We start from the raw sequence: 21,672 nt of genomic DNA, 5'->3' as shown, positions 1-21,672 counted from the left end.
CACAGATGCATTTCCACACTTGAAGCCCATCTATTTGTTTAGGATTCCATGGTTTAAATAAATATTCCATTATAAATGTTTCAGTTCTTATAACAGCACTTGCCACATATTAGGTGCTCTATAAATGTTGTTGAATGAATGAATGAATGGAAAGGGGAGGAAGGAACATTTGAGATATAGTTCCAGTCTTCTCTAATCCTGTAAGGAGTCCAGTCTATGCTATCTGCTGTGATTCAGAAGGATGGTCTTTGTTTTGTTCCAGGGCGTCTGAGCACATTTTTTTTTTTTTTTGTTGTGGTGCATTGTATGTGAACTGGGCGTTGAGAGAAGATCAAATACTGAATGAAAATAAAGTAATGGTCTGATTATAACTGTCAGATCTGGTGGTTAGACTGGTTCCTAAAACATAACCAATTCCAAGGGAAAAGAAAAGACGTCTCTTCATCGACCCTTGACTTAGCACCTGCTGAACAATAGGCACTTGTTAGGCATGAGGAAATAGATATTAGCTGTAATGGAAGCACGAGCAACTTGCTATGGGATCATAGAAAAAGGCAGGGCCTCGAGGAGTAAATAGGAGTTTGTCAGGTTAGAAGGGGAGTCTACTCAAAGGGGAACAACAAAGGCCTGGGCAATTGAATATGCGTGGAATTCTGAGCACTTCAAACAATCTAGTACTTTTTTAGGCACTCAAAAATGTTGGCTGGGTGAATGCATGAATGACCATTAAATGAGATGATCTAGATATGGCCAGCTGGGATGGGGATAAAGTTGAGAAACATTTTGGAAGTAGAAAGGATACAACTTGGTGATATGTATGCAGTGGCAGATCTGGATCTGAGTAGGGAAAAGGGAGAAGGGAGAGAGATGAATGGAAAATTAGTTTTAGGTATTCGGTGTGTGTGACTCTTGGTGATGTCACCTGTGTTGTCTCTATCCTTTCACCTGCTAGTCTGTCTTTAAGGCCATTTTTTGAGGATTGTAATGTGGGACCATGAGCCCCCTTCAATCCTGTGTGTTCTATCTTTAGTCCTCTAGGTGTGGATCTTAAGAGTCAGGAATAGACAACAGAGAGTACTTTTGGAGAAACACACCATGCTTGTTTGTAAGGGGGTGATATATTGAATGAACATTTCAGTGGCTATTTCTTTTCAACCATACGTCCTGGCTGACCATTCAGGTCATGGCAAAGGCTGTAGCTTAGCATACTCACCCTGTGTGTGCCTCAACTCCCATCCCTGGGATTTATGATGATGCTTATTTGTTGAGCATTGCTTTTGATGAGCTCCAGGTGTTAGCACAGCAACACTGGGAGGGAACCAGAGTTACTGCTCTTTAACCAGTGATAAAACAGGCTCAGGGTGATTCAGTTACCTGCCTAGGGTTACAGAGGTGCTACTGAAACTCAATCCCTTAGGATATAAGAAGATTTAAATTCTAATACAGCACTTAAGGAAACATTTAAGGAAATGATTTCTTAAGGAAAAAAACTCTCATTCTTTGAGGGAGTTACTCTAAATAAAATTGTTTTCTGTTTCTTCTTCTTTTTAACTTTCTCTACAAAAGCATGTTCATGTGGAAGAAAATGCTCTGGATGAAGAACCAGGTGATCAGGAGTTTAGTCTTTGTTCTGCCTCTAACTACCTCTGTGGTCTTAGAGAAACCTTTGAACATTTCTGTAGCTCTTTTGCTCTTTTTCTTGTGATATCTCTCTGAGTTTGTGCCATTGTTATAGGACCAAGTTTGTATGCTTGCTGCATAGTAACAGATCAATTACACTGAGCCATCAGGGTTTACAGTGGAGAAGAAGTTTAATGATTGCAGATCACCAAGTGAGAAGATGGGAGAAGACCCTCCAAATCTATCTCCTTGAGGAGTTCTGGACTGGGGTTTTAAGGGGATTATGGAGGGTAAAGGGCTGAAAAATTGGGGTTGTTCATTGGTCAGGGTAAGTGGGATGAAATAATCAGGATGTGGAAACTGTATTATTTGAGAATCCAGTTCTCTGGGGAGTCCTTGACCAGCTGTCATCAGTTAGGTTCTTCAGATCAGCTGAGTCAGTAGTTTCATCAGCATGCAGAACCTGAGGGAATATCTCAAAGGGAAAAGCTAAACATTTTATAATGTTCAAGTTCTTATCTATAGAACAGTTAAGGGGAACTCTAATCTTGTAGCAGGTTCTATATGATTCTTGGACAATAGGCAAACAACTATGGGGAAGCAGGTCAGAGAGCAAGCGGACCTCATGACTAATGCTGAATGTACTGCAAGCTTGCTTTATTTTCAGTTCTCCCTCTCCCTTCTTCTCTGATTAACTTTATAAGGTTTATAGGGACAGTTTTACCATCTATCTCTAAAGTTTTGGTTAGCTATAATAACCTATATTCTTTGTTCTTCTGATATAAATTATGGTAATGAGACATCTTTCAAACTATTTGAAATTCACTGTGGACTGAAAAGTAAATCAAACATATCATAAAAATAAACGTTGTCAGAAGATATTACCAGCATTTTTCAAGCAATAAGGGTTTCAGAAGTAATATGTTTATAAATCCCTTTTATGCCAGTCAGCCTGAATATCTCCCTCCCTCTCCTCCCTCCCTCTCCTCTCTCCCTCTCCCTCTCTCACTTATCTCACTCTGTCTCTCTCATGTCCATATGCCTCATACAGTGTATTGTAGGGCTCACGATTATTTTCAGGGCTGTTTCCATCGTTTTAATGATCTGAATATTTGGAAACACCTAGAAGTATGACATATTACTTAAATTTGCAGTAGCGTTTTAGTATTCAGATGATATTTAAAATAATGGGGCTAGTCATTAAAAAGAAACAAGATTCTGTCAAGCATTCATATTCAGAGCTTAGTAGCACTGTAACTGAGGGCATTATATTATGTTTTAATTTAGGTGGCTTTGTGTGAGTGGGCAGCTCAGGGAGTGGGGCGGGTAAGGGGAGCAAAACAGATCACCGTAAATTGCAACTGAGAGTTGGTACAATGTCCCCTTATTTTCCAGAGAGGCATGATTGTGTTTCAGTGTTATAGGCAATTACACAAGTAAGCTAGACTGGGTGGAAGATAAATATATATTTTTTAATTGGATTTTTTGATTTTCCCAATTTCCACAATGTGATGGTGTTTTCGACAGAGTTCTGCAGTGGTCCCTGGATGGGAATGTTAAGGAAATTGGTGTCTCAACTTTGGTGTCTAACATTCTCTCCAGCTCAGGCATATTGGCCTGGGTGAGTGATAATCTTTTCTAAAAGTACAGGTGTTTGAACTGTACTCTACACAGTTTACTTGTATTTATCTCATTTTATTCATTATAAAACTTTCCAGGATTAGGGAATGCAGGGGTCCTTATTATTAACTCTATATTATATATCGGATAATTGAAGCTTAGAAAGGTGTATCAGGCCGGGCGTGGTGGCTCATGCCTGTTGTCCCAGCATTTTGGGAGGCCAAGGTGGGCGAATCACGAGGTCGGGAGTTCAAGACCAGACTGGCCAACATGGTGAAACCCAATCTCTACTAAAAATGCAAAAAATTAGCTGGGCATGGTGGCGGGCACCCATAATCCCAGTTACTCAGGAGGCTGAGGCAGGAGAATTGCTTGAACCTGGGAAGCAGAGGTTGTAGTGAACTGAGATCATGCCACTGTACTCCAGCTTGGGCAACAGTGCAAGACTCTGTCTCAAAAAAAAAAAAAAAGCTGTATCAATTGCCAAAGGTCACATAGCTGAGATGTAGTAGAGTTTGAATTTGACTCCACATCTCTGATTTAAAACAGTCTGAGATAGTGTAGTGTTTCTCAAACATCAGCAGCATCAGAATCACCCAGGGGACTTGCTAAAATAGCTTCCTGGGCTCCATGGTCACAGTTTCTAAATCAGCAGGTCTGGGATGGGCACTTGGAAATTTGCATTTCTAGCAAGTTCCCAAGTGATGCTGCTGCAGCTGGTTTAAGGACCACACTGAGACCATTGGTATGATGTACAAAAATGAAATTGTTAGAATCAGGCTGCCTGGATTCAAACACTGCCTCCACTAAGGTCAAGAACTGGGAAAAGTCGCTCTATCTCTGAACTATTTATTGCTCATCTATACCTACTTCACAGAGTTGCAGTGAGAATTCAATGAGATAAAGCATTTCAAATGCCTAATAGAATGCCTGGAATGTAGGAGTAACTCTGTAAAGTTACCTATTGTCATCTTTCTTATTACATTACACTGCCAGGACTTGGCTAGTCTTTCTCATGCTTTGAGACATATGTTCTATTTCAATGTCCCATTATTTGCCTGTCCCACACAGGTTGTTTTCTATCAAACTTTCAGGTATTCTTTATCTCCTTCTTCCACAATTACTGTCTCTAGCTTACATCCTTCTCCCCCACAACCAAAAATTCAATGTTTAGAAGTTTTCACATCCACGTGGAAAGAATAAAACTTCCAAACCTCTGACTTTGCGGTTTTGCCTCAACTTTAGTTATCTCCAGCTATTCTGCATCTCATTCACTTTCTGGCACAGAAAATGCAATAGAATTGTTTGACTTTAGAAATTCCCTTTGAGAATAAGCTCCTTGAAGACAGAGGCTGTGTACAACAAACCTTTGCACTTCCTTGGGGCAAAAATGCCTCCCACAGTTAGCAGGATCTGAACAAATACCTGGTGAGTGAATGGCTAATTGAGGGAATTGGAAGTCGTGAGGTCAGAAGAGCTTTGCCACCTGGTGTGGATTGTTTTGCCATTATGGAATTTGTTTTCCTCAGCGAAAAGCTTGCATTAGAATTCAGAAATTTTAATTTTATACCTTTTCAGTTACCCTCTGTACACTCCCCTGGTCAAATGATTTCTTATCCAACAGTTTGATAACAATGCTGATAGCAAAAGGCTCTGTGCGTGTTCCTCTTTAGCTCTCTGTATAACAAGGGTCTTCTTACTGGGTACCTGGTGCTGAATGGAACACAAACCATGCTAGTGTACACCATGGAAATTTTCTTTTTCAAAATCTCCCTGGCTCAATTCAAGAAGCTATTATTTTTGTTCCAGGATCAGGCTGATGGGCATGGAGACACTATTATCCTTTGGCAAGGGCTGTTATTTTTGCAGTTTGGAGGATGCCCTAGATGTATCTGACAAGAGTGGGGCTCCAGTGGGACGTGCTATGATAACAGTATAGATGTCAGCAGTTTCTCATTGAGTCCCAGTGTGGGGTTATTTTGCATCCCAATTCATTCTAAGTAGGACACGGCATTGAATTGGGAGAGGCTGCCTCACATGCAAGATGATCTAACACCTCATCCTGAATTAGTGTGGCTATGATACATGTAGAAAACCAATGGCGATTTTCAAAGATATTTTATGACATGTTTTGTTCCTGATGACAAAAATGTCATGTTATGATAAAATGTATAAAAATTTAATGAAGAATATAACAAGGCTAAAACTTAGGGATAAATTCCACAGGTCTTTAATTCTCTTCCTCTCTCCATTCTAAAACAAAAATAAGTAATAGAATATACTGCTATGTCTCGCTTGCCAACACAAAGTATTGTCTCATAATCTTTATATATTCTCCAAGATTCAAGACTATAACTTTCATTGGCTATGAGGAAATCAATGGGATGGATAGAACACACTTTATAAATCAATCTTAATTATTTTTGGATATTTATATAGTTTTCAAATTATTGGCATTATAATAAATACTGTATTGATCTTTCATTCACACATATACATTTTTCTGTACATTTATGATAATTTCAGCTTAACTACACAAAAGTAGAATTGTCTGGATTACAGGTAATGAGTATGCTCTTCTGTTTCATAAATTTCAAGCTACATTTTCAATGTAAATTATTCTAATACTTAAGATTTTATTGACCGATGGAGTTATAGAAAACCTCAGTAAACCAACATCCATTAAAGAACTTGACTTGGCAGTCACAAATATGCCCTTATCAGTCCCACATCTCTCAAATAAGAAATACATCAAGCCAATAAAATTTGAATGCAAGTTTCATCAAGCCTCAATGAACTGGTAATTATACGTATTTCAGATAACACAAAAAGAAAAAAAAAAGGCATCAACTCCAATTTATAGATACGTATTACTTTGACACTGAAACCAGATACTGACAGTAAAATAATTCTAATGACTGATCTTATTTAAGATCATAAATGAATAATTCCTAAATAAAATGCTAGCATATAAAAAAATCTAGTGTTTTAAAAATACAAGAAGAATTTTTCTCAGGAATGAAGGAGTGAAAGATGGATTTGTGTATCAATATCTATCTATCTGTCACCATATTAATAATCTAAGAGATTAAAGGAGAAAACATTAACATTGTCTTACTAGATATAATGGATTTTAGCCTGAGTGTCCTAGGCTGCACATGCTGGAAACCAGAGCCCAATGCACAGATTATAATGTTGACACTTTGAGAAATATAAATCTAAGCAGTGATTGAGGAAAATAGGTCATGTGAGGCAAGGAAAGATGTACAGCGATCGTGTTGCTGTAGTGGCCACCACTTCCATACAAGTTCAGAGACATTCAGTTGCAAAGACATTTAAGCGTATTCCCTCTGCTTATGGGAACTTTTCTAAAAGATTTGTAAGAGGAAATACCACCACAGAGGGACAGGAGGGGAAATATATCTGTCTGGGTCCCTCCTGACTCTTGCTTCCCATTGGTCAAATTTTATTCCACAGAGACCTAGTACTTCTATACATCTGGCAACTTGGTAGCTACTCAAGAAGCCAGTTCCCAAGCCCTGTTGTATGGCATTTCTTCTAAGCCCAGAAGTGGAGGGGAGATTCAGCAGGTCAGACTACCAACCAAGAGAGAATGAGACAGCTGAGGGAATGTAGAAGACATACAAAAAAGAAAACAAAGAAAAACAGAAAGAAACAAAAAGCCTTGCATACAATACCATACAGAAAAAGCATTGCATGCAATGTAACGCTTTTTTTGTGAGAAAAAATAAATAAATAAAAAGAAAACATCTTAACCAACTAAGAAAGAAAGGGAAATTACATAATAAGATGAAATACCATAGTAGCAGTGAAGGAGAGAATCCAAAAGCTATGACAAATGTTATATTAGTAAGCATTTAGAGACAGTACTGTTAAATCAGGTATGAGACAAGGATGCACATCTCCACCGCTACTAATCTATCTTGTACTGAAAATCCAGCCCTTCCCACTAGAAACAAAACTAAACAACAGAAGAAAAAGAAAAAAAAAACAAAAACAACACAGAACTTAACCATATGGTTACAGGGAAGATGGAACATGTGATTTCTAGCTTGTAGTTATGTGCTCAGCTGAAATTGGTGTGTGTATCTGCATAGAAGGAATACTAAGGCGAGGAGGAGTATCTCTAGGCAAAAGGAAAATGTGGCAAATAGGCTCTGGGCTGTAATTAGTAGTTTCTGCCACATCTAGATGAGAAAAACTCCAACAGAACCCACAAAGTATTATTTAAAATAGTAAGGGAGTTCAGAGGATTTCAAGAAAAAACATTGACATAAAAAATCAATGGTGACCCCTGTGTCAACAGCAATCAATTAGAAAATGAAATGGATAAGCATATAAATTATAATAACACATTCTATATAACTAGAAATAAATTTAACTTCCAAATGTACAATATTCTTGCAAAGAAAATCACAAAACATCTCTTAAACACATAGAAGATATTCTTTTAATGATGTCAATTCTCCACAAATTAACCTGAAATATTGGTATAATTCCAATAAATTATCTAATAGAATTTTTCATAAAACTGAGGAAACTTACTCCTAAATTTATATGTAGAAGTAGATGACCAAGGATAGCCAAGACAAACCAATCAACAAACAACAGGAAATGAACAAAGAGCATCAACAGGAACAAAGGAAGAAGAACCTTTATGAGATGCTCAGTCTCTCTAGTAATCTAATGAATCCAAATGTAAACAAATAACCACAAGTTGACCCTTTATGTGCCTCAGATTGATGGATGTTAAAAATGGTAGTAATACCAAGGGTTAGAATGAATGTGGGGACTCTTGGATCTAGTGAAACTTAGAGTAGAAGTGAAATAAGTACAAACATTTTGAATAACAATTTGCTAACATCTAGTAAAATTGATGATGGCTATATTTTAATATCCAGAATTACTACTTGTAAGTATAGTCCATCCTCATTATTCACAGATTCTGTATTTGTGAATTTGCTTGCTTTCAAAAATTTTATCTGTAACCCTTAATATTCATGGTGCTTTTGCAGCCACCTGTGGACGTACGCAGAGCTGTGAAAAATTTGAGTAACTTGACACGCATGTTCCCAGCTGAGGTTGAACAAGGCAAAACTCTGCCTCCTTCTTTCATTTTTTCATACTTTAAACAAGTTTGCTATCTGTGTTTGACTTAGTGCCATAATTTTCAAAGGTCTGTGCTTTTATTTGGTGATTTTACTATTAAAAGTGGCCCCTAAGAGTAGTGCTGAAGTGTTTTCTAGTAATCTGAAATGCAAGAAGTCTGTGATGTGGGTTACTGAGAAAATAGATGTGTCAGCTAAGCTTCATGCAAGCATGAGTTACAGTTAAGTGGCTGTGAGTTCACTGTTAATGCATCAACAATATATATGAAAGTAGTTGACTTTTAAAAGAAGCACACATAAACGAAGTTTTTATTGATGGATTGACAAAAATATTGTGACCAGAATTTTTGGGGGCTTGACCCTGTATTTCCCCACCCCCCCACAGCAATGGTTCAGTATTAGTTTATTCAGTGTTCACAGTGACCTTATACAACATAATTACTGTAAATAACAAGAATTATATATATCATAAGAAACTCACACACATCCTCCAGAAGACATGTATAAAAGTATTGTTTGTAATGGTGACAACATAGATAACAATACTAATGTCCTTCATAAAGGGAATAGATGAAGACATTGTGTTATATTCATCCAAGGGAATACCCTCAGTGCTAGCATTTTAATGGAGGGACATATAATAAAGAAAATAACTATGTAAAATATACAGTGTTTTAAAAGGCATTAAGCATGACAGAGGAAAATTAGGCAGAGAATGGAGGTATCAAGTGAGTCCTGGGGGGCAGTATGCTTTGAAGTTTTAATAGGATGGTCAGGGAATGCTTCCTTGCAAAGGTATAAATAGTAATAATTTGTTCTTCTCTTCTAATTTCATAAGGTAGAACTTACTGAATTTATTAAATAGTAGTAGCAGATGTTCTTATTTTACTCTTGACTCAGAATCTAGCAAATTGTAGGTGGTGAATAAATGTGTACTAAATGAATGCCTTCATATTTTATCTTTACATATTATTTTAGCTATTGATCAATACTTCCACATTTTGGTATCCTAAAACTATGCATATCTTTTCGTGTTTCATTGAATATTTTAACTGGAATCTTGGAAACAGTGTTTTAGATATTGTTTGCCTTCCTCCATTCTTCTCAGGATGCCTATGATTGACATTTTTTTTGTTGTTGTTGTTGTTATTCTAGAAACAATTTCTTTTTTTTTAATTTGTTTTTTATTTTTATTATACTTTAAGTTCTAGGGTACATGTGCACAACGTGCAGGTTTGTTACATATGTATACATGTGCCATGTTGGTGTGCTGCACCCATTAACTCGTCATTTACATTAGGTATATCTCCTAATGCTATCCCTCCCCACTCCCCACAATAGGACCCGGTGTGTGATGTTCCCCTTCCTGTGTCCAAGTGATCTCATTGTTCAATTCCCACCTATGAGTGAGAACATGCGGTATTTGGTTTTCTGTTCTTACGATAGTGCCAAGCATCTTGTCTCATCATTAGATGCATATTGGCATTTGGAGCTTTTGGAAGGATTATGCAATTCCAGCACTGAAATATTCATCTTCAAAAAACAGCATCTTAGGAGTAAAAAAATTAAGATGTAAATTGATTTTATTTAAATCTCACCACTTCCACTACACAAACCCACCAAGTTAAAACAGCCAGACTGGAAATGGCTCTTTTTCTTACATGTTATCGGTAGGGAGAGAGAGGAATAGCAGCTGCTCCTCGTCTGGGGCTTTGGTGTCGTGGCAGGCAACCAGCTGAGGGCCCGAGGAGAGCGCTGGCCATTACATTTCTCCTGCTGCTACTGCTATTGTGGAGAGTAAAATAGTAGTAGTACTAATAGCCAGGAGCAACCTATGGGCAGGAAGACCTTACACTCACGCAGCACCTGTAGCCTCTCAGCCATTTGTCTTGCTTCACTAGTTTTTCTGGATGTTATTTAAGAACGCAGCAGCCCATCTCTCCCTACCCCAAATTACCCATACCATGAAGTCATTTGTTAGCTTCCACTGTGGAAGGGATGACACCAAACTGCTCTGGGCTTTCCCTGCATGTATTATTTTCTGAAAAAAAAAAAAAAAGAGAGAGAGAGAGAGAAAGAGGTTCAGCTTTGCCATGTTTAGGAGGTGAACATTTGGCACCCAGTTAACCTTGCGAGACAGTGTTAGACATGGAATTTAGTTCAATCAACATTTTTAATGCTGATGACTGCCAGGTGCTGGAGATTTGGAGTTGAAAAAAATAGCTCTTGTCTTCAAAGAGGGACACTCAGAAGCAAACAAGTTCCAACCCACCGTAATAAGCGTGGTGATAGAATGAAGATGTGTATATGGCAGAGAAGACAGAGAGAGTAATGATATGGGGTATGTGTGTGATGGGATATCTGAGGCCCTCAGAAAAAGCTTCTGCAAAGGCAGGGGATTGAAATCAGTCTGGTATGTTTGAGGGGACTTTAAGAATTGCTAGAGTGTAATGCACAAGGAGGGAGTGGTTTTGTACATCATACTAAACAATTTAGACTTCATGAGGTTAGTGAGGGGAAGCCAGTGGAGGATAGTAAGAAAGTAGGTGACATACGAGGTCATGTTAGTGTTTTTAGAACAATTCTGTGCTAACAGAAGATGGATGCTGCAGGAGGACTAGAGGCTGAGAGATTGATTAAGAAGCACATTAGAGCAGTCGAGGTAAGAAAAGAAGATCAGAATTAATGCAAATGTCAGTGGCACTGGAGAGAAGGGAGTGAGATGTCCAGAGCTTTTGAATAAGAAATAATAACAACAATAAGTAATGGCAATGCAAATAGTAGTAATAATGATTAGTTGCTGTTGTTGCTGTAGTAACATTTATTGAGCTCTCAGATCTGTATTAGGCCCCGTGATAGGTAAGCACTCTTGTCATTTACAACAACCCAATGACGTATTACAAGGACACAATTCCTGATCCATCATTCTAAAATATTTTAAATTCTGAAACCAAAAAGTTTCTCCAAACACATTTGCAGTAAAACTTGAACAGACTTCTGAACTCAGTGGAAAAATCTGACTTGAAATGACAGGAGGCTGTTTAGGCTTTATTTATGTTACCATGTTTTTGCTGTAGGAATATAAATGTGTTTGATTGCAAGGTGCTGCTCCAGACCCTCCTGGCAACATTACCGAATATGCAAGAGGTGATATAATGCCCTCCGTGGGTGTAACAAATTGTACTTTATATCCACTTTATTACTTTTGTAAATTCCAAAGCTTCTGGATTTCCAAAACATAACTAACACCAGGGGTTTTAGATAAGGAATTGTGAGCCTATAGTTTTCACTTATGGCTGTGGAAATGGAGGGATAGAGAGATTACATATCCAGAGACATACAACTAGGTGGTGGCAGAACTGGATGGGAACTCAGCATTTTTGGACCGGAGAGCCTGCACTTTGAACCATTTCCGCACTGTCTGCTTAGGTTGACAGGAAGAGACCTTAGAGATCATTTTACATATGAAGCAACTGATGTTTCTTTTTAACTAGCCTCTGGATACGGCATTGCCTTGCTTTAGAGGGATTAGAAGAGAGGAAGAATTTCTTTACCAAGTTTACTCAAATAAGTCCTTTGTCCAAAGAAAAGATTCCAGGGCAATGGAGGAAATTTCTGGGGATGGAGATTGGTGGCCAGCTGTGGCAGATTCATCAGGTAAAGGTGAAAGACAAGAGCTGCTCAATGTCATGGGGTGCCAGATCAAAGGCATTGGAATAAGATTCCGGTTCTCGGTTTTCAACCTAGCAAAATAAAATGATGTTACACGTGCATGTGCGCACGTGCATGCACACACACCTCTCTCTCTCTCTCTCACACACACACACACACGCACACGAGGAAGCTAGAAGAAACACTGTCAAAATATTAACTGTGGTAGACTTTGTGTGGCAAGATTATAGATGATTTTAGTTTTGATTCTTAAAGTTTACCAGATTTTTCACAATGGTCACTTTGTGCTCTTATAGTTAGGTCATATGCTTTTAAAATTTTAATTATAAACTACATATTTTAAACAGAGAGAAAGCAATAAGTGTCTTGTAAATAGGAGACAGTCAGTAAATATTTGTTGATTTTCTCAATTAATAGACTTATGCTCCTTGCTAATTGCCCATGAATACCAGGAAGTTTAAAGGTAACATTTTTAAATACTTGGAGTTATTTTATGTTTTACAAAATATTTTTCAATTTTTTTAGCTATAGTTTTTTGATAAACTTATTTGTTCATTGCAATAACAACATTTAAAAGGAATCAAAATATTTCTATGTCATAATGGGTTGTTGGGTAAGAATAAAATAATATGTAATAAACATTCTAGTAATATGAGAGAATTTAGGCATTCTTGTAAAGCTAATTAAAACCTAATTTTACCTGTATTAGGTTTTAATAAAAGAACTAAGGTCTTATCTTGTCAAAGGGTTATCATAGTTTATACTCATTAAGATTAAACAATAAAACATCTGTAAGCCACAGAAGGAAATTTTTTTATTAAGCAGCTAATTTGTGCAAGGATGATTAGGGGACTCTGAGAAAGTGGTTGACTTAATCTCAGTTTTTAAAATATGTATCCTTTGAACAAGAAGTTTTAACTTTAGCCTTTTATTGAATCATCTTTATAATATTTTGCATTAAAGTATCAATAAATTCAACAGATATGCTGCATGGCATGATTTTTTTCAAATACAACCTTTCTTTGGGCCTTGGTTTTCTCATCGGTAGCTGTAGATAATAAAATGTATTTCATAGAAGTGTGCTGTTAAATGTTTAACAAATCAACTCTCAAAAAGAAGATAGAAAGGGGAAAAAGAAAGCTCTGATTTGCAGTGTTTCCTAACTCTGTGGTGTAAATTTCCCCACTATGGCTGAATTCAATGTAACATTAAAGCATGATTAAATATAGTATTTCTTTCCTTACCACACATATAATACATGTAAATTATCTTAGCATAAATGATAGTAAAATGTACTAAAATAATTAGAAAGTGATGCTTTTTAGGTATTTATTACCTTTGTTCTTAATATAATTTAATTTTAAGCTTTTATATTTAATTACTAATAATGGTTGTATTTAACAACCAGCTTGCAAAATTTCTGAAAATTTAACAGTTGGTGCTTTGGAGCCAGGGCAAGCCAGCTCCAGCATTCCACTCACTAGGTGTTATGAAGATTAAAAAGAAATCATTAACTTTAAAATGCCTAATTGTGTCTTCAAGGATCATAGATCTTATGTAAATCTTCATTTTGTTTCCTCTTATTTCATGTTTTATTAAGCCTCATCCTCCTCCTCGGAGTCCATGACAGCATCTTTAGTTTTAACACCAACTCCAAAGACAAAATAGCTTCATGCACTATTGTGAATATTCAGAAAAACTGGTGAGCAGGATTTACTTATTCTTATTCTTCTAAAAAGGGTCAGCTTGAATATAAAGAAGAAAGACACCAACATCTTAATCTACCTTGTAATTGTGTGTTCCTGGTCACAAAACCTCTGTGCCTGTTATTCACTGTCCCCTTTTTTATTCTGGATCTATAATTCTTTAATTTTCTTTATCCTAGAGCTGGCCTAGAAGAGAGAGTTAACTCATAAGAAAATCAAATCTGTTACTTTATTCAGCTTCAGGTGAGAGTTCTGGGAGGTGTTTCCACCTGTATACTGGAAACAATGTATACCCTACTAATTTTTTTAGAGTCACTTTTTGTTTTATTAATTTTCAACTGTAGGCCATGATATCAGAAGCCTGTATGTATCAGAGTTCATGTAGTTTTCTTTAAAATATATTTTATTGTGCTTTTTATACACAAAAGGTAAAACATGCTCAATGTAAAAAAAAGAAATAATACTGATAAATATAAAGACAAAACCAGTTACTAATAATTCTGAAACTCAGAGAGGGCCACTACTATTTCTTTCCCCTGTGTGTGTGAGTTATATAATTGACCTCATACTATATATCCAGTTTAGTATTCAGTAGGGATACTTTTTAATAGCCATGATTAATTTAGAAGATTCATACATTACATATGAGCATTGTTGGAAACAAAGTTTCATTAAATGCACAAACCTCTGTTTTCTTTTTTTCTATAAATTATCATAATGCCTTAATTTCATGAATTGTGAGGAATTAAACTTGGCAATTCAACATAATATTACTTGTACTGAGCTTCAAGGATGGGGTTAGAACACATACACACAAATGCACACACACAGGTAACACAAAACGCACATTTTGGGGACAGACAAACATGAACGCAAACTCCAGCTTTATTACTTGTCTGGCTGCGTGACTTACGGCAAGTTACTCCAACTCTTTGTGCTCAGTTTTCTCACATGTGAAATGAGAATACTATTAATACCTACCTGAAAGTGCTTAGGATGTAGGAAGTACCTTATGAAAGATAACTACTATGTGTTTAGTTTTTACTGGCCCAATCCTGCCAGCTTGAAATCAGAATAAGATGAGCCACTGACTATAGCAGCAGAAGTTAGAGGATGAACTGTGGGGATTAAGTATGTAAGTGTTTAGAACTGTGCCTGACACCGAGTAAGTGCTTTGTAAGTGCTGTCACTGGCTGCCAGTTCATGTACAAGTTAATGGTTAACTTATCATCCAAACTGAGAAAGTTTTGAGAGTGTAAGTGTAATATTTTGGTTTTAAACAGGTGAAAACCAGGACTGTCTGGGGAAATCAGGATAATCTTAGGCAAACTGAGACAGATATTCCACCCTACACATCCACCCAGCTCTTCCCGCTTCCCGGAATAGACACTGTTAATAGTTTTCTTAAACCATCTCCTTTTCTTCATAAATGTGCAAGCAAACATACATACATTTTAAAAATTTTTCTTCCTTTCTACACAAAAGATAACATTTGCTGTGCATCGTTTGCTGGTTCATTCTTTTTCACTAAACAATAATATACCCTAGAGATCACTTCATTGCAGCCCAAACTGCCATTCTTATTCTTTTGTTGTTGTTGACAGCTGCATTATATTCCATTGTTTGCATATACTATTACCTTATTTAGCCAACTCTCCATTGTTGGATTTTAGATTGTTTATAATGTGCAGCTACTTCAAATATTGCTGTGATGAATATTATTGTACATAGGTGTAGATAAACAGAATTGCTGGATCAAAGGGTATATGCCTTTACAATTTTGAATGGTATTGCTAAGTCTCCCAGCACAAATAAGCCTTGTGCACAAATAAGCCTTGTACCAATTTGCATTTCCATTAGTGGTGCAGGAGAGTGCCCATTTCCCCATAGCATCGACAGCAGGCTATATTGAAAAGTTTTTTGTTTTGTTTTGGAAGTTGACAGTTACTTTAGTATAGTTTGAACTTAATAATATGCTACAAAGTAGTTATGGTGGTAAACATCAATGTCTTATTTCTGACTTGAGTGATATGCCCTTTGAATTTCCCCATAAAACTGATCTATTTTATATGGTTTGGCTTTGCGTCCCTACCCAAATCATCTCAAATTGTAATCCTCATGTGTTGAGGGAGGGACCTGGGGGAAGGTGATTGGATCATGGGGGCATTTCCCCCCATGCTGCTCTCCTGATAGTGAGGGAGCTCTCACAAGATCTGTTGGTTTTAAAAGTGTTTGGCAGTTCCCCGCTTCTCTCTCTCTCTCCTGCTGCCTGTGAAGAAGGTGCCTGCTTCCCCTTTGCATTCCGCCATGATTGTAAGTTTCCTGAGGCCTCTCTAGCCATACAGAATTATGAGTTAATTAAACCTCTTTCCTTTATAAATTACCCAGTCTCAGGTAGTATCTTTATAGCAGTGTAAAAACACTAATATATTATTAAGTTGAGACTTGTTTATTATATTAAGTCTTTATATATCCCTAATTGTTGGATATTTTATCAAGTTTATTTTTTTATTTTAAAAAATTTTTAATTAATTATTATTTTTTTTTGAGACAGGATATCACTCTGTCACGCAGACTGGAGTACAGTGGTACGGTCACAGTTCACTACAGCTTTGACCTCCCGGTCAAGTGATCCTCTGACCTTAGCCTCCAGAGTAACTGAGATTACACATGCACACCACCATGCCCAGCTATTTTTTTTTATGTTTTGTAGAGATAGGGTTTCATTATGTTGCCCAGGCTGGTCTCAAATTCCTGGGCTCAGGTGATCCCCAACCTTGGCCTCACAAAGTGTTGGGATTATAGGTGTAAACCACTGCACCTGACCTTTTATCAAGTTTTAAAAACACTTTCACAATTCAGCGCTTTCTTTCTTTAGGAAAATCTGTATTTTTATTCGAGTATTATCTTGATAATTATAAATTAATTTAATACCCTTAGTCCTTTATTTATCTTACCAGGATCAATTAGTAGTCACAAGGAAGCATGTTGACTTTTTTCCCTCTTCTGCTTCTTTCTTTCTACCTGATTTTAAGAAATGATATTACATTTCTTATTGGTTAACTTTGTGTTGTTAAATGTGACTATATTTTATTATTTGATTTATCAGTTTTAAATGATATGGTTTGACTGACAGATGCTTTATATGGGAAATCAGCAATCTTACTCTATCTTTAAACTCCTTCCCTCCTTTCCCCAGCTAATTTCTGTTATTTGCATGTATCTACATGGCCAAGATATTAACATATCAGCATTAAGGGTTTGTTTCCATCCTGGCACCCTAATACTGACAGTTTATTTTGGTCTTATTTGAAGAGTTAAATGTATTCAGTGCACTGTTTGTTTGCCATACTTTCCTCAGCCATCTCATAATTGTCCTCTAGTATTTTCTCAAGAAAGACTCCAAATTACAATATATCTATAATTCCTGTATGTTCAAAAATATTAGCCAGTGGCCTTTATAACTAAAGGACAGTTTGGCTGTATTTAAAATCTTTGCTATTAATTTCATTCTTTGAAAACCTTGCAAGTGTTGCTATATTGTATTTCAGTGCAGAATTTCTCTGTAGAAAAATCGGATGCAAGTCTGATTTATACCCCATGGTTTTGCATGGTTGCCTAGACAATTCTTTGTGTCATAAACTTTACTAAGACATGTCTCAGTATTGACTACTTTTGTACATATTTCTTGGTACATGCAGTAACTTTTAAAAATATTTAATGCTTTTATTTCAGGATTATTATTTATTTCTTGATTATATATTTTTAATTATTCAGTTTCACAATTACATTTAGCTTTATTTAGTTTTGTTCATTGGAAACTCTGATTATGCATAGGTTGGTTCTTCTTTGCTTTTCTTATGTTTTACATTGTCTCTCTAATCTTTAATTACTTTTCCTTTCTTTATGTGTCTTTTTTTTTTTGCTTTTCTCATTTTTAGTCTTTATGTCCTTTACTGTGCTATCTGTCATATGTACTCTTCTAGTGCCTTTTAAAATTTCATCTTTGTGATTTTTTTCCCCTTCCTGCTTGTTTCCTGGTTTCCGCCAACTCTTTTCTTCTTGTTGTTTTTCAATCTCTTGTCTGATTTCTTATATTTCTGCTCTGTTGTCTTCCTTAGCAAGGGAGATTGTTTCATTACATTTTTTAAACTAATGGTAAAATGTGTTCATCACAATTTTCATATGTCCATGACATTTTCTAAGGACTATGCTTTGTAAGATTTTTTTTTTTGCTCTTTTCCACATTTAAAAAATATTTTCTTTGTATCATGTCTGTGCCAGTTCACTTTTTATTGCTCTTCAGTGAGCAAAAGTTAGATTTTCCTGAATTAGTTATGCACAGGAAATTTCTCTTTGAGGTGGTGAGAGTCCAGAGTAAACTTAAGTGTTCTCTCCTTTGCTGCTGCTGCATAGACAGACTCATCTTAGTACATCTGTGCACTCTCTTCTCATCTTCTCTGAACTAGACTTAGTAGAACAGGGCTTCTGCTACCAGCTCTGCTCATCCCACTCACATCCACTATTGCGAAAAAGGGATATGGGTTTTGCATTTCAGGTAAAACCCTCACTTGCAAATGAGGAAATCCATCAGCGTTGAGTTCCTTTATATGTCTATTTATTCATTTTTTCCCTCCCAGGACAGCTTCTGCTTGCTCTGAGCTGCTTTTGGCAGCTCTTTTGTATGTTTTGATGCTCTGTAGCTTAAATTCATCTCCTAATTCCACTAAAAATGGTGTTTGAATTTTTTAAAAATTGTTTATTACTTTTATATGATTTTCATGAGAACAAAAGTGTTGATTTATGCATCAGTGAGCGTATCAGAAGCCCTGAAAATTATTTCTGCCAAAATAAAAAACAAAGCAAAACAAAGCAGGAGGCCTATGTTTCTGAACTGTACATTGGCTGTTCCTGCCTTAAGTTATTCCTGCGTTTTCTTAATGCATAAAGGGGAATTCATATCCTTCTATGAATCCACATAACCTCTATATAGATCCCGTACACTGCCCTCTCCCCTACAAAAAGCCTATAGTTGATGCTTCCTATAATTTTCTAAAAATAAACCTCTAACTCTTCAACTTCTGCAAATATTTTGTCTTCCAGCTTGCTAGTTTGATGTTTGGTTTAACTCCTAAGATACCCCTTTCCCTTATGCCTCCTCAAAGCCTTTTGATAAGCCTTTCCCTTATGCTTTTCTCAAAGCCACATTACCAAGGCATACTATCTTCTCCCCTTAGCTTCTGGTCATACAGTTTTGATCACTGAAGGCCTCGTTCAGTCTTTCTTAGCCCCTTGCCTTCTGCTATTATCCTAGAAAATGTTTCATTTAGTTAAACATGCCCAAAAGGACTCGGGCCTCACATTTTCTTGGCTTCTTCCTTTCTTTAGTGACTTTTTCTTTCCTCTACCCCGTTTATTCTATTCATCTTTCCTACTCTTAGCTTTGGTCATTAATACAAAGCCCTACCTCCAATATTGCTAATTTAAACATCCTACTTTCCAGATCGCTGGCTCAAATATCTCTATACAATGTTTCTATTACCTTGTTGCGATGTCCAAGTTATTGGTTTCTTCAATTCTACCAGACCCTTCCTGTTTCATTTTTATTCTATCCAGATAATATACCATGGCCTTCACTTTAATCTCTCTCTTGCAAGTACTCTCAATCCATTGCAACTGCCTGATCCCAGCCCAACTGAACCCAGCTACTTGCTCACATTCAAAGAGCTAGCTCAAGACCTCTGGAAAAAATCACACATGGGGGAAGGATTGTATCATTGTCAATTAATAAGCACCAACAAACATCTGGGCCCTCAATAATACCAAAATATGTTATTTAATTTCTGTATTGAGTTTTTTCTTTATCACAAAATGCTTATTAATATTTTACATCCTCCTGAAATCTCTAAACTTCTCCCAACCTTCATCAAATGACATCTTTCTGTTCACAGAAGAAACAGAAGCCATCAAATAGGAAATCTCCCTTTTTCCACCACAATATGGACAGACTTACCTGCATTTTCTTCCTTGATGATTAATGGAAGAAGCATCCCTTTTCTAATCAGCAGCCAGTGCCTTTTTAGGTGTTCCAGACATCATCCATTCCCCTTGCTTTAGTAGGTATTCCCTCTAGCTCCTACAGCTTTGTCTCTGCTCACTCGCTGGGTTATCCTAGCAACCTGTATCCCTGTCATGTCATACTTTATCTCAGCAAACTAACACAGGAACAGAAAACCAAACACCGCATGTTCTCACTCATAATTGGGAGTTGAGCAATGAGAACACATAGATACAGGGAGGGGAACATCACACACTGGGTCCTGTCGGGGGGTAGGGGACTAGGGGAGGGATTGCATTGAGAGAAATACCTGATGTAGATGACGGTTGATGGGTGCAGCAAACTACCATGGCACATGTATACCTCCCTGTGTAACAAACCTGCATGTTCTGTACATGTATCCCAGAACTTAAAGTGTAATTAAAAATAAAAATAAAATACTTTCCCTTGATCTTGCACCTTTTAGTGACATTTTATAACAAACATCCTAAAATGTTTTTGTACACATGCTGCTTCTACTTTCTTATCTCTCATTCACTTTTTGGTTCACTCCAATAAAAATTCCTCACTTTTTGATTCACTTCAATCAAAATTTCTCTCGTGTTAACGCCACCTAAACTGATCTTGTTAAAGTCAACAATGGTCTTCCTAAATTCAAATAGTTACTTTTAAATCTTTGTTTTGAATAACTCATAACAGCATTTAACATAGTTCTATCAAAACAGAACTCTTGATTTCCATCTCTGTACCCTAAATATCTTCCTTTGCAGTTCCTCCCTTCTCAGAAAAAGGAACCTCCATATATCTAGTAGCTCACACTATAAATATGGGCATATTTTTTCATCTCTCTCGTCTTCTATTCACATAACCACTTTTCCTTTCTTTAAAAAAATACTTATCATTTATTTCTTGCTTCTAACTGTAACTTTGTATCCTTTGACCAACATCTTATTTCCCTTATCCCTTAGCCTCTGGTAACCACAATTTTACTTTCTGCTTCTACGAGTTTGATTGTTTTAGATTTCACATGTAAGTGAGAATGTGTGTGTGTGTGTGTGTGTGTGTGTGTGTGTGTGTGTGTGTGTGTGTGTTTTGTCTTTCTGTACCTGGCTTATTTCACTTAGCGTAATGTCTTCCAGGTTCATTAATATTGTCACAAATGACAGAATTTCCTTCTTTTTAAAAGATGAATAGTATTCCGTTGTGTATATATATATATTACATTTCCTTTATTTATTCATCCATTGATGAACATCTAGCTTAATTCCATAGCTTGGCTACTGTCAATAATGCTGCAATGAACATAAGAATGTAGATATCTCTTAGACATACTGATTTCAAATCCTTAGGATTTGTACCCAGAAGTGGGATTGCTGGATTATGTGGTAATTTTATTTTTGGCTTTTTGAAGAACTTCCATACAGTTTTTCATAATGGTTGTTCTAATTTATATTCTCACCAACAGAGTACAAGGGTTTCCTTTTCTACACATACATATTCCACTTTTCACGAAGCCTCTCAAATTTTCTCCTAGAATGGTTTTCAAATATACTCAAATATACTCCCTTTTCTCCTTTTCCTTTGCCACTGCTCAGTCCAAGATGTTGTCATTTTCTGACTTGACTGCTGTAATGACCTTGTCTCTGTTCTATTCCATCCTTCCTCTTTCCCAATCCATTCTTCACACTGATCCAGACTGATTCAATATGAACTTACATGATGTCAAGTTATTCACCATTGCTCTTAAAGTCTAGAATCTTCAACATAGTCCACAAGGCACCATCTAACTGTTGATTGCCTCTCAAGCTTCACATTCCTCCTGTTCTCAGTGTCTCAGCCATGTTGACCTGAAGACTTTGCATACTAT

General features: G+C 36.6%; 1 protein-coding gene across 9 annotated transcripts in view; it reads left to right on the top strand.

Moving 5' to 3' along the window:
* Positions 1-21,672, top strand: part of CPNE4 (copine 4) — a 509,383-nt gene that overhangs the window by 75,357 nt on the left and 412,354 nt on the right. The window lies entirely within an intron of this gene.

Source organism: Macaca fascicularis, chromosome 2 (genome assembly GCF_037993035.2).
Source record: "Macaca fascicularis isolate 582-1 chromosome 2, T2T-MFA8v1.1".
NCBI classification, from domain to species: domain Eukaryota; kingdom Metazoa; phylum Chordata; class Mammalia; order Primates; family Cercopithecidae; genus Macaca; species Macaca fascicularis.
This window is presented reverse-complemented; position numbering and strand designations above follow the sequence as displayed.